Raw genomic sequence first — 17,704 nt, forward strand, 5'->3', positions numbered from 1 at the left:
TAAGTCAAATATATATTTTTTTTTTTTGTCGGCACAAAAGTCATATGATAAAATATGTCTTCTGTTATCGGCTAGATGTTTATCTAGATGCGCCATTCCCTTTCTAAACATAACGAAAACTAATAATTCACTTCCACTGAGTCAGCGATGTTATGAATAGCTGTAGAAACTTAATTATTGAAAACTGTAGCCTACATAATCTTTAAAAAAAAAAGGCCCGTGGCATATCTTGCACCAACCTGTAGCAAAGCTACATATGGGGCCTATTTTCAATTTTTGTGCAATCAAAATCAAATCGATGTCACAAATGCGTACATCACGGAGAACTAACAGCCCCACTCGAATCCTCGAAATGCGCTTAACAATAGGCTACTTTCATTTCGCCATACCACCTTCTCACCCCATTTGTTCTTCATAAGAACGCTGTCTTTTATACAGCCCTTCGTATTTATAGCCACTAAATGGCACTTATTCTTCATCATTAAAATGCACAGGAGAAAAATGACTAAGAAGCAGCGGAGATCGTAAATCGCTTGTTTTGGAAGCTGGTGACTTCGCATGAAGTAACAGACACTTCTCCAGGTAGGCTATGTTTACCACTTTACTACGTAGCCTATGTGCGCAAAGAAGAATGTCGTATCTATTGATAGCATTTTAATTGCTACCTTATAATCCCCCTGTGTCCTCCTTTTTTCTCATGACCCATGATTATTAGTATTTTCCTTGTTTTCTAAACTAATAAGTGCCACCATCAAGCACTTGGAGGCTCCCGGAGGCTGCAGACACGCTGCTCGGTGTAATTGATATTGAACGAGCCGGTGGTAGGCGCGAACTGTTGGCGCTGCTGGATAATTTGCAGTTTAATCAGCGATTGTAATGAGAGTCGCTGATTAGGGGCCGTTTGAAAATAAAAGAGAGTTACAAGGAACGTCTGTCAGGGTCCGAAGATAATTCAGAAGTAATTGTCGTGATTAGGGAAAACTGGATGAGTGGCTTTCCTAGAGCACGGAACAACCAAGGGGGCGGCGAGATTTCACATGACCACGACAAAAAAATAAAATAAATGAAGGACAGCACGCAAACATAGATTAGTAATAGTAAAACAGAGTTACTACTACAGTGGAAAACGAACTTTAATGCATAGGCCTCAGTGAGTCTATGGTACATGCTAAATAACAAAATAACAAAGTAAGCTACAGTGGGACGCATCAATGCATAGAGGTTGTTGCACTTGGCTTGACGCTTAAATGACAGCTCTCTGTGAGCATATTTTAAATCAGACCTAGCGTGTGTCTTCGGGCAACCAATATGTCTGAAAATGTGCGAAAGAGCACACATTTAAATTCAGTCCTGGTGTCCTCGCAGAGAGCGCTGTCTGAATATCAGTTACACCATTAGAGCGCATGTGTGTTTGACTGTGGAAGAGAAATTAGTGACGTTCGGAAAAGGGAGAGAATGTTACTGCGGCTACGGCGAGAGGAGCAAAGCATCAGCTGCTGGTGGAAATCAACCATTGTGACACATGCAGCCAGGCTAGTTAACACACACACACTTCTAGGACATAAGGAAATCACACACAATCTGACAATTCAAATAAATAGTCTGGTATTACAAATATCACATTGTGTAGTGCTTTGGGTCTGGAGACTCCAACGTAACCCTAACCTCTTTAAAGCCGCCGGCTTCTCTGCTAGACTATCCCCATCTATCCCGTGTCAATGACTGTCTTGTTGAGAGAATCAGTGAGTAAACAGGACTGACAGAGTAGGGAGCTCAACTGATTACTCATACAAATAGACCGCGTGAGCACACCAGGCTGGAGATGGCTTTTTCTGCCTCTCCGAGGGTCCTCTGTCCACAAGCTCTCACATTGTCCCGCCATCAATCATTCTGTTGTGCCCTGGATGTTCTATAGAGTCACTTAATATCCTTACCTTCATCTCTTTTATACTTTCAGGGCGAAGCACCGCAGCCACTCGCCCTTTTCTGTCGGATGAGGCCAACAGGCAACAGATCATGAAATGATTTAGTGAGCCCCTGAAGGATATTATCACACGCTATAAACTACATCGGACATCTTATTTAGAGCATCTCATGTGCTAAGATCCTAATATTTTGATGGTGAGTTGTAGGCCAGTGTTAATTTTGACACGAAATTTTAATTTAGTTTTAGTCTTAGTCTTTTGACTATAATTCTTTTTAGTTTTAGTCAAGTTTTAGTCATCTGATTTGTTTTAATTTTAGTCTTATTTTAGTCGACTAAAATTGCTTGGTATTTTACTCGACTAAAATTGCTTGCTATTTTAGTCGACTAAAATTGCTTGGTATTTTAGTCGACTAAAATAAGACTAAAATCAATAACAGATTTACTAGACAATTTTTTACAGCTGGTATAGGAAACAAACTTAACCAAAATATATAAAACACAAATTCAACTTTATTTCAACACAACTGTGTCTTTATTTCGATACAAAAGCTTTTATGCAGCAACAAACACTGTCATGATAATGTAAACAATAACTAGCTGCCAATTGACCATCAATAAAAGAAAAATAACGTTAGGTCCAGGACCTTAAAGCTTACAGCTGAGCTGAACAATAAGTGCATACATTTAAAGTAAATATTTAATAAGTTGGCAGCTAGGTGGATAAAAAAAGTAACAAGATTTTATAAGGTATTCATTTGTCTAGCAATATTGTATGTTTTAAATACTACAATATTGCTAGATTTGTATGTATAATGATAGGATGTGAACATTCATGTTTCACATGACTAATATAGAAATATTTGTGATATTGTCAACAAGTAGAACATTATAAAATATACTAAACATTAGTATTAATCAAATGTATTTATCATGATATTACGTATTAGTATTGTGCTCGCATCTAATTTGAAGAAGGGGCTATTTTACAGTACTTTTCAGTTCGTAATATTTAATGCTACAACATCTACGCACTGCACTATTCCAATTTTGCTTAGCTCAATAAACAAAAGAACATCGTTGTGAAATTACATTTGAGAAAATGTCCGGGTGGCTCGTCTGTAAATGTCTTTTCAAATTGGTTGTGTTCTTGCCACGAATGAGCGCTCTGCGTGCTTTACACTTTGTTTTGTTTTGTTCGTCGTCAAACGTGAAGTGAGCTGTGGACATTTTATCGCTCTTTTAGACAGTAGGGACTTTAAGCAACAGCTGCGAATAGAACGGCTACAGCGACCGGAAGTTTGCCGTCACACCGCTGTAGCCAAGAACGTAAAAGTCACTAAGCAACGGTAAAACAGAACAGCGCAACGCAGCATTAATTCATTTATTGAGATCCAAAAAAATATATAATTTAAAAAAGCAAGAGAAGGATTGCTTTTGGCGTTAAATGACAATCTTTTGTCAGAAGAGGAGTTTTTAATATTGTATGATGTAAATAAGTCTAAAAACATAACATTTATTTACCTAACCTCTCACGTTGTAGCGACTCCGGCAAATCAGCTGTTCTCCCGCAGTAGACCGTTAAATTAGAACGTCACAAAGTAGCAGTTAAATTCGCGCAGGCGCAATACAACGCCAGAATGGCGTTGCCGTTCCACCAGAGGCTGTTGCTTAAAGTCCCTATCACCTCTTCGAATGCCGACTTCCCGGGAGCTCATAAAAACTGAAAACCTTCACTTCACGTCTCAATAAGTCAGGCTCTGATTGGTTCTCTTCTCTCATGCAGTCTGTTCTGTTTTGCCGGTTCTTTTGCTCATTCCTCGCATCTCTCCCGTCTGCTGATTTGATTTTCGTCACAGTCTATTTTCGTCTCGTCCTTTATTCGTTGACGATAATGTCAATCAATTTAGTGATAGTTTTAGTCTCCATCAGTGCCTTCTATTTTAGTTTTCGTTTCGTTTTCGTCTGCAAAAATATATTCGTGACGAAAATAATGACGAAAATATTTAGTCAACGAAATTAACACTGTTGTAGGCTTACTCCATCTAAAGACCCTAAGGATACAGGCCTACACCAAAATACTTATATCAAAATCAGATTACCATCTGTAAAAGTAGACCAAGAAGGCTGTGCAAAAAGGAATTTAAATATAGCAAATACATTGTGCTGCATTCTCAAGAATATATACTGTATATATATATATATATATGTGTGTGTAACCGAAAGGGCCATATCATGAGTAATGAGTAATTAGGCCTGATGAGAAATTTCCTGCTATGAATTGTTGTGATAAATCTACTCCCATCCGTGCCATTATTGTTGGCGGCGTGCTGAAGTCATTATGTGTTATAAGTATTTCAACTGGCATTAAGCTGCCTCTAAAACAATGATAGGATGAACTGGCAATTCATCTTTACCGTCAAAACCAGAGGCGAAATAATTGCAATACAGGGTCTCATATTGTGCCCGTGGCCTGTGTGTGAAATGGAGACATCACCTCTGCCTGTTTGGTATTTATGAGGGCAGAGCGGCCACGCATGAGTACGTCTCCATGTGCAGTTTGTTTAGTCAGGAGTTGCAGCATGTATTTGGGGGAAAATTACAGGACACACAAGAATATAATATATACATTTGGAAATATTTTGCACATCTTATTTTTAACATGCAACTGCTTACATTTAGGACCATCTGCATGACTGAACTTGGTATGAGGCCAGTTTTCCCACCAATCAGCAAGCGAAGTCACCCATTCACAGTCGACGGACGGCTTTCAAATTCATAAAATTCATAGAATTCTTCACAAATGAATGAACACAATTTTCTATCAATTTCCTCATTATGCAAATATGCAAAACATCAAATTTGGATCAATTAGGGACACTAGAGTTCCAAATTTAACCATTAAATAGTAATTGCTGGGACTATCAAATAATTACTTGGCTAATTTGGAATATACTGATCAAAGACAAACAATAGCAGCATTATGCCGTAATTTTAGGGTTCATTCTTACAATGTGCTCATAAAATGATCTGATTCTGATGTAAGCAAAATACATTTATGCATGTTTTTCTAAATATTTCCCTTTTTTCACCATAGACAACCTACTTAGATTTAAATAAATGTAATGTTTTCACAGAGAAGACTCCATTGCAGGCTGTTATTGCTTCACTGTTTTGTGCACAAATGACTGTCAGATGACAATCCCGTAATGTTTATCCCACCTTGCTTTTTCCCCACAATTACCACAGACAAAGCATAGCCGCAAGTTTAGGTCATTAATTGTACTTTATGTGTATTTTCTTTTTTTTTTAACAGTGATTGAAATTGATTTAGGGTCCATGCAATAAATCACGATTAGACTGTACACAAACAAAGCACAAGCCTGTAGAATCAATTGATTAAAATAATCTTTTTGGATAAGGACACACCCTGTACAAATATCTCCCGCAAAATTTAAAACAAGCCAGCCAGGTTAGATAAAAACAAGCACAACTGCATGACTGCAAATAATAAAGAAAATTCTTAAAAAATGACAGACAGTAAATTCCTATGAGTAACTATTTCTATTTTGTCTTGATGTCTTACTGAGCAATATTACATTTTTTATCATAACAGCCTAAAACAACAAAAGCAATTATGTCATTTGTCAGCAAAAGAAATCCCTCAGAATCCTGTATCCACAGACACCTCATAAAAGAGCAGAGATAATGACTACTATTTCATGGCATATTACACCATAATTACATTAATCCACACATTTACATCTGATGCAGCCCTGGCCAGTGGAAATGAACATCTAGTACGTCCCTGAATGGTCATTTATGAACAAAAATGAGAGACTATCAAATTTTAATGAAACACATATTTACTTGATTCTCGAGTCATCCATTGCTGGAGAGAGAGAGACATGTGACAATAGAAAAGTGTAACCCGTTAATGCTTGAGTTAAAAATGCTGTTAGGGACACAAAATATATAATTGCAAATGGTCCGATTGGGGAGGTGGATGGGTTGATAAGTAACACTTTCACAGATGCACGTGCAAAGGAATGCAGCTGTAAATATTCCCACAATGTAAGCTGTCTTACTACTAACTGTGCAAATATAAATACACACACACACACATGCACGACTGTACACGCAGGTACACAGCAGCTGAAAAAGTGGGTATTTTACTTTGGAAGTTAATGGGAATAAAATACCTCAGTGGATGAGTGCAGATGTGTTTGATACAAATAGTCATTTTCCTATTTGCTGCCTCATTGAGCTTGATGAATGATTGGAGTCAGAGAAGCGCCATGATAAATGGCAGCACCTTGGCTCCATTGCATGCCCTATTGATTCTCCTTCTTTATTACCCCTACAACCCAGCTGGTTGCTTTGCTCTTTGCACACAGGCGCACATACACACACACACACGTGCAAGCTTGCATGTATATCTTTGCAAACACATACACTCGCTGTATTATGCTGCTGGAGGTGGTGGAGTTTTTCTGAAGCGGGAAGACGAATAAGGTTTTTCATTGGCTCAGTGTCTGACAGTGTCTGTGTTATTAAATGCTTTGTCTGGAGTGTTCGCTGAACATCAGACACTAACAACCCCATTGAGATCTGCCATTCAGTTTATGTCAAGTGAAAATCATATTTTGCGCCTAAATTGGCTATGCAGAAGGAAACATCACTATCACCAAAAAGAGCTCATTTGCAAAACGTAATATCTTCTCTTTAAAGCAGTCCTGCCTTTACATAGTTCTCGGAAGAGCTGACTAAATTACACATGTGAGCAGAAGATAGGAAGACATAATGAAACTCTGCCACCCACTGAAATGCAATTATCATGCACTCCTGGGCTCAAAGTTAGAAGGTGAGAGAAGATGAATAGGGAAAGTAAAAATCGCTGACCCTTTAAAGTTCAATTTACAATTTGAATTTCCTTGACCTTGTTCGAAAGTTTGGAGACGTAATAATTTAGGGCACAGAGCGGTTGATAAATGATCTGTGTGTTCATGCTCAGTGCAACCGTTATGTTTATATGGAAAAATTGTTATTAAATGTAATGGTTTAAGCCTTTCGAATTCAAGGCTGTTAGTGAGTTAACACCACAAGCAGGAGGATGCATTAGATGTGCAATAGGCCAATTTTGTTATTGTTGAAAAATATCTGAATCAGGAGAAAAATATGTGCATATATCACACCTTGAAAATAAAACGGTTCTAAACAAATGTGAAAAGACAACAGGGTTACCATTTGTATAACCTTAGTTTTAATACAACTACCTGGTTAAACTATGGTCAATGTATAGTAAAATTAGTGGTTAACTAAAATAACCATGTTTTCTTTTTATTTGTTGTAAAACCATAGTTATTTTTCCTAAGGGTAAAATGTCTTGACGATGGATCTGTTTCATACAAACAAATAGTTTTTCACTTTGTTGATTGATGCACTGGAGTCGTGTGGATTACTTGTTAAGTATTGTAATGTTTTTATCCGCTATTTGAACTCTCATTCTGACGGCACCCATTCACTGCAGAAGTGACTGCACTGGTGAGCAAGTGCATAATGCTAAATTTCGACAAATCTGCTCCGATAAAAGAACAAATTCATCTTCATTTTGGATGGCCTGAGAGTGAGTAACTGTTCAGCAAATTTTCATTTTTGGATGAACTATTAATGAACTATGAATAGATGAACTGTAAGATAATTGCCACTTACAAAGCGCATGCACCTTATTAAGAAAATGTTTGGCAAGGACACAGACATGATTGTAATGCAACTTTAGAGCAATTAGTGCTAGGGTTATCATTTAACATTGCAACACAAATATTGGTCTTGCTTAACGACAAAAAAACTGCTGTATTATGGATATAATTATGGTTGTTGTTGTTGTTTTTTTAGTTATCTACGCCAATGAGTGCAGCATACTTAATTACAGTGGGCATTAATATTCACCCAAATGACTTCATGCCCATGTAGAATATAGTATGAAGATTTTCTCACCATTTCCAGATTGGGAAAGGGTGGGCCGATCCAACCTCTGTCTGTTCATTACAAAATGACAGCACTTCAGGCAACATCCACCGGGGAAGCTATGGTCTTAATCAGAGATGACATATCTGTGTGTCGCAGACACAAAAATATATGCACGCGCACACACACACACACACACACATAGCTTCACTAATGAAAAAGTGTATTTCCCTTGGCTGTCTCTAGAGAAATCTATTGGGAGAAATTGGAATAATTTATTAGCTTACAAGTTTTGGTCGACAGTTGGCCCAAAGCTATTTATCTCTGTAATAGAGAATGTGTCCTATGTGGCAAAATTGACCAAATCAGATTGTGTTGATCAGAGAATGAGTTTGGCATGCCTGTAGGTCCGTTTGTCTCAGGGGGATGAAGACCAAAAGGCAGACCAGCACTCAGAAATCATCCAACAAGTGTCTCCATCATGTCAAACTTCTGCCTCTGAAATAAGGAACATGTTAATGACATCAAGGAATCATGAAGACACCCTTTTGCTGACAGACACATTACAAAAGAAGCAGACATTTCTCCAATGACATTTAACATTAGACTCTAATATAACAAACATCAATGCAGGGATCACCTGTTCAAAGTACTTTCAAGATGAATTACATGATCACATCAGATTGATCTCTCAAGAAGCTCTGCTGTTCTGTTGTGGTGAACTGTGAATCCTTGGACAATGTTTTCCATTGCCAAAACTATTTAGCATTCTAAATAAGTGTGTTCCTAATGAAGTGTCAGTTTAATGGAATGTTTTTTTCTCAGATCACCCATAAAGATGGGTGAATATTTGGATCATTATTTTGTCTTTATGACTCATCATGCTGATGGTAAATGTCATTCCCGGTTTGTCTGCCTAATTTATGTTTGGTGGTTGTGAGTTGTTAAAGGGGGGGTGAAATGCTCGTTTTCACTCAATATCCTGTTAATCTTGAGTACCTATAGAGTAGTACTGCATCCTTCATAACTCCAAAAAGTATTTAGTTTTATTATATTCATAAGAGAAAGATAGTCTTTACCGATTTTTCCCGGAAAAACACGAGCGCCTGGAGGCGTGACGTGTGGGCGGAGCTAAAGAATCACGAGCGCCAGTAGGCTTTTGCGTTGAGAGCGTTTGGAAGCTGTGACAGCTGTGAAGGCTGAAACTGAACGAGAGCAGCAGCAGCAACGACTCGCTCCGCGCGGGGCTCGAACCCGGGTCTCCGATGGGAGGCGGACACACTAACAAGGAGGCAGAGATATTTGAAGCAGTTTTACTCACCGCCTGCGGTTCCAACACACGATTGTGACCCTTTTTCGTTGGGATTGCATCATCCTTAAGAAATAAACGATACGCAAATCCGTCGTCAAACTGGGCTTTGTAAAACAAGCATTTTAGAAATGCAGGGAACAAACACAAACACTTGCACAACTCCGTTGATGCTCTGTAAAAATAAACTCCATCCACTGGTCCCTTAATGCTGTTTTTTATTTGGTAATCTGTGCAGGGTTGTCTTGCCCTGGCAACCAAAAACACTCCTTTTGTGACATTTCGCGACGCTCTCGCTCTGATCAGTGAAGTCTGTTGTGCTCTCAGTGCTCTGCTCTACGGGAGCGCGCGCTCTTCCGGCAGACGTGCCTCAGGACCCATATAAGGAAATTCCGCTCCATCTAACGTCACACAGAGCTATACTCGAAAAAAACTTTCCGAAACTTGTGACAAACCGGAAGTAGTATTTTTGGAACAGAAATACTCCTTCAAAGGTACAACTTAATTTTTGAAACTTTGTCCATGTTTAGCATGGGAATCCAACTCTTTAACAGTGTAAAAAACTCAGTATGCATGAAATAGCATTTCACCCCCCCCCCTTTAATGTTTATTTTGTCTCATTTGCATGAAGAGACAGTTTTGATGGATCCTGAGTGGATTGAGATCTTATAGTACAGTTTTGATTATATGTACATACTTTATGAAATATGCCTTCATTCAGTCAAACAACCGACTGATAGAACCAAGTCACTCTGATGCACATCAAAATATGGAAGAAATGATATCAACTTTAAAAACAGGTTTATTTTTCTGCTTTGCGATTCCAATGATGCTCTCAATACCTTTGGACTCATCCAGTCAGAACAGTGTTAATTTTGACACGAAATTTTAATTTAGTTTTAGTCTTAGTCTTTTGACTATAATTCTTTTTAGTTTTAGTCAAGTTTTAGTCATCTGATTTGTTTTAATTTTAGTCTTATTTTAGTCGACTAAAATTGCTTGGTATTTTACTCGACTAAAATTGCTTGCTATTTTAGTCGACTAAAATTGCTTGGTATTTTAGTCGACTAAAATAAGACTAAAATCAATAACAGATTTACTAGACAATTTTTTACAGCTGGTATAGGAAACAAACTTAACCAAAATATATAAAACACAAATTCAACTTTATTTCAACACAACTGTGTCTTTATTTCGATACAAAAGCTTTTATGCAGCAACAAACACTGTCATGATAATGTAAACAATAACTAGCTGCCAATTGACCATCAATAAAAGAAAAATAACGTTAGGTCCAGGACCTTAAAGCTTACAGCTGAGCTGAACAATAAGTGCATACATTTAAAGTAAATATTTAATAAGTTGGCAGCTAGGTGGATAAAAAAAGTAACAAGATTTTATAAGGTATTCATTTGTCTAGCAATATTGTATGTTTTAAATACTACAATATTGCTAGATTTGTATGTATAATGATAGGATGTGAACATTCATGTTTCACATGACTAATATAGAAATATTTGTGATATTGTCAACAAGTAGAACATTATAAAATATACTAAACATTAGTATTAATCAAATGTATTTATCATGATATTACGTATTAGTATTGTGCTCGCATCTAATTTGAAGAAGGGGCTATTTTACAGTACTTTTCAGTTCGTAATATTTAATGCTACAACATCTACGCACTGCACTATTCCAATTTTGCTTAGCTCAATAAACAAAAGAACATCGTTGTGAAATTACATTTGAGAAAATGTCCGGGTGGCTCGTCTGTAAATGTCTTTTCAAATTGGTTGTGTTCTTGCCACGAATGAGCGCTCTGCGTGCTTTACACTTTGTTTTGTTTTGTTCGTCGTCAAACGTGAAGTGAGCTGTGGACATTTTATCGCTCTTTTAGACAGTAGGGACTTTAAGCAACAGCTGCGAATAGAACGGCTACAGCGACCGGAAGTTTGCCGTCACACCGCTGTAGCCAAGAACGTAAAAGTCACTAAGCAACGGTAAAACAGAACAGCGCAACGCAGCATTAATTCATTTATTGAGATCCAAAAAAATATATAATTTAAAAAAGCAAGAGAAGGATTGCTTTTGGCGTTAAATGACAATCTTTTGTCAGAAGAGGAGTTTTTAATATTGTATGATGTAAATAAGTCTAAAAACATAACATTTATTTACCTAACCTCTCACGTTGTAGCGACTCCGGCAAATCAGCTGTTCTCCCGCAGTAGACCGTTAAATTAGAACGTCACAAAGTAGCAGTTAAATTCGCGCAGGCGCAATACAACGCCAGAATGGCGTTGCCGTTCCACCAGAGGCTGTTGCTTAAAGTCCCTATCACCTCTTCGAATGCCGACTTCCCGGGAGCTCATAAAAACTGAAAACCTTCACTTCACGTCTCAATAAGTCAGGCTCTGATTGGTTCTCTTCTCTCATGCAGTCTGTTCTGTTTTGCCGGTTCTTTTGCTCATTCCTCGCATCTCTCCCGTCTGCTGATTTGATTTTCGTCACAGTCTATTTTCGTCTCGTCCTTTATTCGTTGACGATAATGTCAATCAATTTAGTGATAGTTTTAGTCTCCATCAGTGCCTTCTATTTTAGTTTTCGTTTCGTTTTCGTCTGCAAAAATATATTCGTGACGAAAATAATGACGAAAATATTTAGTCAACGAAATTAACACTGCATCCAGATGTGCTTGGTGTTGTGTAGCCGAACTGAATCGAATCATGAAAAGTGAAAACATGAAAAGATTCTGTCCCTAGTCTCAGCTCAGTGCTATAGATTCATCCTGTGCCAGATAGATTCAGTCATATGCTAACTGCTTTAAAAGTCCATTTGGACCAGTGCCTAAAATCACCTGCTCGAAGTCTCCAAAGTAACAGCACTCAGCTTAATTTGTATGCATTATCAATTAAGAAACTTAATAGCCAGCAGATTGATTAGATCCTCAGTTATAGGGGGTAGAACTGAAGCGAAACACGAAACATCATACACACTGCCTAGCTCTCACACACACACATTACTGCTCACACATAAACACACACACAGCAATCCACTCCTCCTCCACAGTTCTCTAATGAATGCATACATATGGTGGAGAATAGAGTGGAAACAAGGCACTGCTCAAATTTTAAATAAAGCTTCAGCATCTAATGAGTCGGGCCGCTATGGCTAGTTTATCACTAATTGTGCCTTCTAATGAGAAACCACCTTAATACAAAACTAAACAATGCATTCAAATACAAAAAGTTGGAATTATTCCTTATTTTATTGAATATACATTGCAAATCATAACTATTGCTCAATGAAAGATTGAATGTATATACAATAAAAGCCAAAAGTAAATCAGTCTATCTATCTATCTATCTATCTATCTATCTATCTATCTATCTATCTATCTATCTATCTATCTATCTATCTGTCTATCTGTCTATCTGTCTGTCTTTCCACACAGAAATCTATGAAAATGCTGCAAGTTTCCAATATTTAATCACAGACACTAATGCAAAAATGCTGATTCTAAGATGATCATCAACATCTGTCTCGGCTGATCAAATCACCTGTCTTGAATATTATCAATCCACTTTGGATATTTCTAGAGACAAGAGTGAACAGTCCAAACTCCAACCTCCTCTAACATCTCTGAAACACTGGAAGATGTTCTGATAGACAAAATTCAACAAGAGAGAATTGAAAAGTTCATGTGAATCTATATAAAGCTAGTCTAAGAAGTTATATTACATGAAAATAAATAAATATTGCCTGGTTCACATTATTTTGTCATGCACACACGTTTTATAACACACACATACATAGCATGTTAGTCTTTAAAAACAAGATTTTAAAGTGTAAAGGCATGTGTGTGTAGAGTAGAGAGAGAGAGAGAGAGTCCGTATCAGTGAACTGCATGACTGCCCAAAGACTTCAGTTCCAGTTGAATGACAGCTCTGCTCCAGACATCCATCAATGTCCCATCAGCATCTGCCCCCTCACAGACATCATCATCACCAAAGACTTCCAAAGATGAGGGCCATTTTCCACCCAGCTTTGGGCCACAAGTAGAAGGATGTATCTTTGGGTAAGTAAGATGCCTGGACATGGCACTTTTCAAAAGGCTTTTAATTGTCTTCGGAAGCCCGTTTTATTGTGGGGTTTTTTGTGAGTTTTATGAGACTGACTTGTGTAATCAACTATTTTCTCACTATTCTGACTATATATATATGATTGGGAAGTGTTATTCAGTGCTGTTCAGCTGTAATATGGATACTGAATAGTCATGGATTGTCTGTCTACCCTTCAAGGATTATCATGTACCCATGCATGTCTTTTCTTAAAAAACTATCAAAATAGGTAACACTTTATTTTAAGGTGTCCTTGATACAAGTTACATGTAATTACTATTGTAATAACAATACATTATGCATAATTATAATTTACCCTAAGCCAAACCCTAATCCTACTCATATCCAGCTGACAACCGGTTAAAAACTAATTTAACAGATACAGCCTATGGTCATCTGCAATTTTAGTCTTAAACTAGAGAGCTACTGTTTTGTTCAATCACAACCAAATCCTTTTTCCTTACAGAGACTTTTGAGATTTCACTGGAAGTAATAAAAATACAGTTCCCTTTTCCTCTCATACATGATTCAAAACACTTTTTAAGTGACCTATGATATAAGTGGAAGGCCAATTCATGGACATTAAAATGCAAGCGTGCACATATTTCAGTGCATTAAATTTTATGAAGCATTGAAACCACTGTCCCTCAAATAGTAAATCCTGATGGGCTGCCGCAGTATTTATACCCTGCACTTTATACAATGATATCATTCCATTCTCACAGTTTCACATAAACTTACAGTCAGGTGTAACGCAGATAGAGCTTCAAATAAAACCCCACACACAAACATATATGGGGCTTGGTACCAGCCCCATCTGAAATTTTACAGTGAAGTGCATTGCACTGTCCTCACTCTAATTTTGATTTATTGTCCCTACATAAATCAGAACAATTCGCTTTAAAATTCTGTCCCGTAGCAAAGCAGTGGCCATTCTCTGGGGAGCTGATGATGTTTAACACGTCTGAAATACATAATGGATTAGTGCGCTTTGTTTCTCCCCAACAGCAGATGTTTCATCTTGGCTGATGGCCGGACTTAAATGTGTTAGGACAGCAAACCCCTGAAGAAACAGCTTTCACATCAGAACATGCATACATGCTGGGTAAAATCCCTCCGAGATGTTTCTCAACTCTTATTCATACTTTAAAACACCAATCTTATTAAATGACTTACATATATATTAATAGTGAATCATAGTAATGGCCTCACCTGGCAATTTTGAAAAAACAGTTTCATCCAAAAATGAGAATGTTCTCACTTCAGCTCATCCAAAATGTAGATAAGTTTGTTTCTTCATCTGCACAGATTTGGAGGAATTCAGCATTAAATCACTTGCTCATCGATGGATCCTCTGCAGTGGATGGGTGCCGTCAGAATGAGAGTCCAAACAGCTGATAAAAACATCACTTCTTATGAATAAAAAAAAGAAAAAAAAAGCTGTTTGTGCGACATAAATCAATCAAGACATTTATTTCACTTTAAAGGGGTCGTATGACGTTGCTAAACAGAACATTATTTTGTCTTTTTGGTGTAATACAATGTGTTTATGTGATTTAAGGTTCAAAAAAACATTATTTTCCACATACTGTACATTATTGTTGCTCCTCTATGCCCCGCTTTACCGAAACACAGTGATTTTTACAAAACTCATTGTTCTGAAAAAGCGAGGTATGCTCTGATTGGCCAGCTATCCAGTGCGTTGAGATTGGCCGAATACCTCAAGCATGTGATGGAAAAGTTACACCCCTTAATGCCCTGTTACCCCACACGACGAGACAAAAACAATAAAACCCAGTATAAGCTAGGCATTTGTTACATCCAGTGGGGATGTCTACATGTCTGCAAACCTAACGTTTGAATAGTCAGTGGCAAATTCTTTAAATATAAAAATGTACTTACAGGCTGTGAGTCAGAATCACCAGACTGTCTTTGGAATTGTCAAACTTCATGAAAACAACCTTTATGCACAGTAGGCTACCAGGTACAGTAAACAGTTCTCTGTAAAATGTGCTGCACACATTCTGGAACAGTTGTAAATACGGCTTAGCCACTGATTTCGACTTGTGTCCTCTTTTGGAAGGCTAAACAAAATAGCTTCGCTTTCACAACGAAACAAAGCGTCATGGCAGCGGCAGCAACAATACTGCAGCGAGCATCAAAGTTACACCTTTTTTCTTTGTGTGAACATTTAAGTGGTGTTATGCAAATCTTCCCATACCTTGACATAGACATGTGGGGGCTTGCTTAAACAAAGTGTTTTAAGAGGGCGTTAAAGAGTCTTAACTTTTATAAAGAATATCTTTATTTTAGTCTTTGCAACTTTAGAGATCTTATCTATGCAGGCACAGCTTGTAATACTCCAAAGAGAAAGGAAAACTTGAAATTGCATCATATGACTCCATTAAACTGCACCTCTGGCCAGAATAGTCCATTATCCATTTTAACGCTTCATCCAGTGAAAAAGTCCATCCCCTCTTGTCCTCTTGCATCAAAATCCACCAACACATTAGATTTTGCTCACGAGTGCTTGATGCTTGATCTGTAAATATTTCTTTCTTGATTCAGACAAGAGGACTTTCATCTGAGCTGCACTGATGGGACCATTCTGATTTAATGAGGAAACACAACTATTTTACAAGTTGCTGATTTTTTTTGAATGTGTATTTGTATGAGAACATAAGAAACCTTTTAGGTTTTAGAAACCTGAAGTATCATAAACCAAACCTTCCTAAACAGATCGTAAGAATAAGAATGTACAAATCTATATGAGTTCACCACCAGATTTACAGTATAATGCTGCGTTCCAGCCAACCCGTAACCCGTGTTTTTCCAACCTTCTACCCGTGAAAGTGGACTGGGACAGCAGTCAAACCCGTGACTTCCCACCCGTGAACTCGTACTAGATAGATGTACTCCGAGTTATGAACTCTGACGTCACATAGCCTGTGAAACAACAATGGCAGCCTCTACGGATAATATTGCCTAATAGATGCAGTGTTTATGCAAGTGGTGCATGTTGAAAAAATTATTTTAGGACAAAATAACATTGCAATAAAATTAATAATCTAGCTACAATTGCTTGCACTCAGGAAGTTTGGCAGTTTTCATTTTTATTATTGTATTTTAAAAATGACAGCACTGCAAAATGTGATAAAAGAGAAAAAAATCTTCAAATCTCTGTATTAACAAATCTTCTTATGCTCTCTTGGCAAAACTGATGGACTAAATCCTTCTTCTCAATATTACTTATCTGAGTGACCTGAAGTAAATGGTTCCTAATGAATTATCTTAATGGACATCACAATTGGCTTGTGAACAAACTGCTTTCTTTGTTTAGGCATAACATTTATTTTCCCCCAAGAAGTATGTTGCACTGGTAACACAACTTGTTACAATTTCAAAATTAAAGTATCTCAACACAGGTAGACCAGCTGTCTTTTAGCACATGATATCGCAATGTCGTTTCAGATCTAACTGATTAATTCCATCCATCATTTATGATTCATACATGATGTCTGTTTTATATATCTAAAACATAATGTCTTTGATTGGCCTCCAGTTGCTGTTCTTATTTGAACATTAAATCAGACACAGTTTCATGAGAGGAAAAACTCTGTATTTCCAATGCTATCTCACGACCAATTCGTACGTATTTTACGAGGTGGCTTATTCATACGAATTTGTACGACCTCACTAGTACGATTTTATACGACCCCATTGAAGGTTAGGTGTAAGGGGCAGGGTTAGGTGTAGGTCATTCATACAAATTCATACGAATTGTGCAACTCGTAAAATACGTACAATTTGGCAACAATCGTATGAATTTGTATGAGTGTGGTCGTACGAATTCGTACGAATAAGCCACCTTGTGAAAAATGTACGAATTGCGGTGAGATCGGGTTGGTATGTCAGTTTGAAACAGTGCCACGCATGCCGATAAATTGCAAAGGCTTCTTACGCACACAAATCTCAGGTCCCTGTACCTTCTCTTAACCACTTCATACTTTCTGATAATCACAACAGCTTAGATTCACTCATAGTTAATGGCAGGATTTGCTAAACACAGACTCAGATCCTTTGTGATCTCTAAGATAGACCAAGATTAATGGGGACCGGTATTAGTAAAATAAAATGTATAAAATATAAGCAGTCTTATGTTTAAATTATAACTCAAACACGAGAAATGTTGTCAATTAAATATACATATATATACACATATGATTGTAAGGAACGTATTTCTTCAACAGCTGCATAGAAGAGGCAGTCAAATCCTTTAGTCAGTTAAATCACACACTGTCAATAGCATAAAGCAAATAAAAGCAACTTCTCCAGAACCTACACAATCCATGTTATCGGTCTAAGCGTGCATTTTGGTGAAAC

This window comes from Carassius auratus, chromosome 30 (genome assembly GCF_003368295.1).
Source record: "Carassius auratus strain Wakin chromosome 30, ASM336829v1, whole genome shotgun sequence".
Lineage (NCBI taxonomy): Eukaryota > Metazoa > Chordata > Actinopteri > Cypriniformes > Cyprinidae > Carassius > Carassius auratus.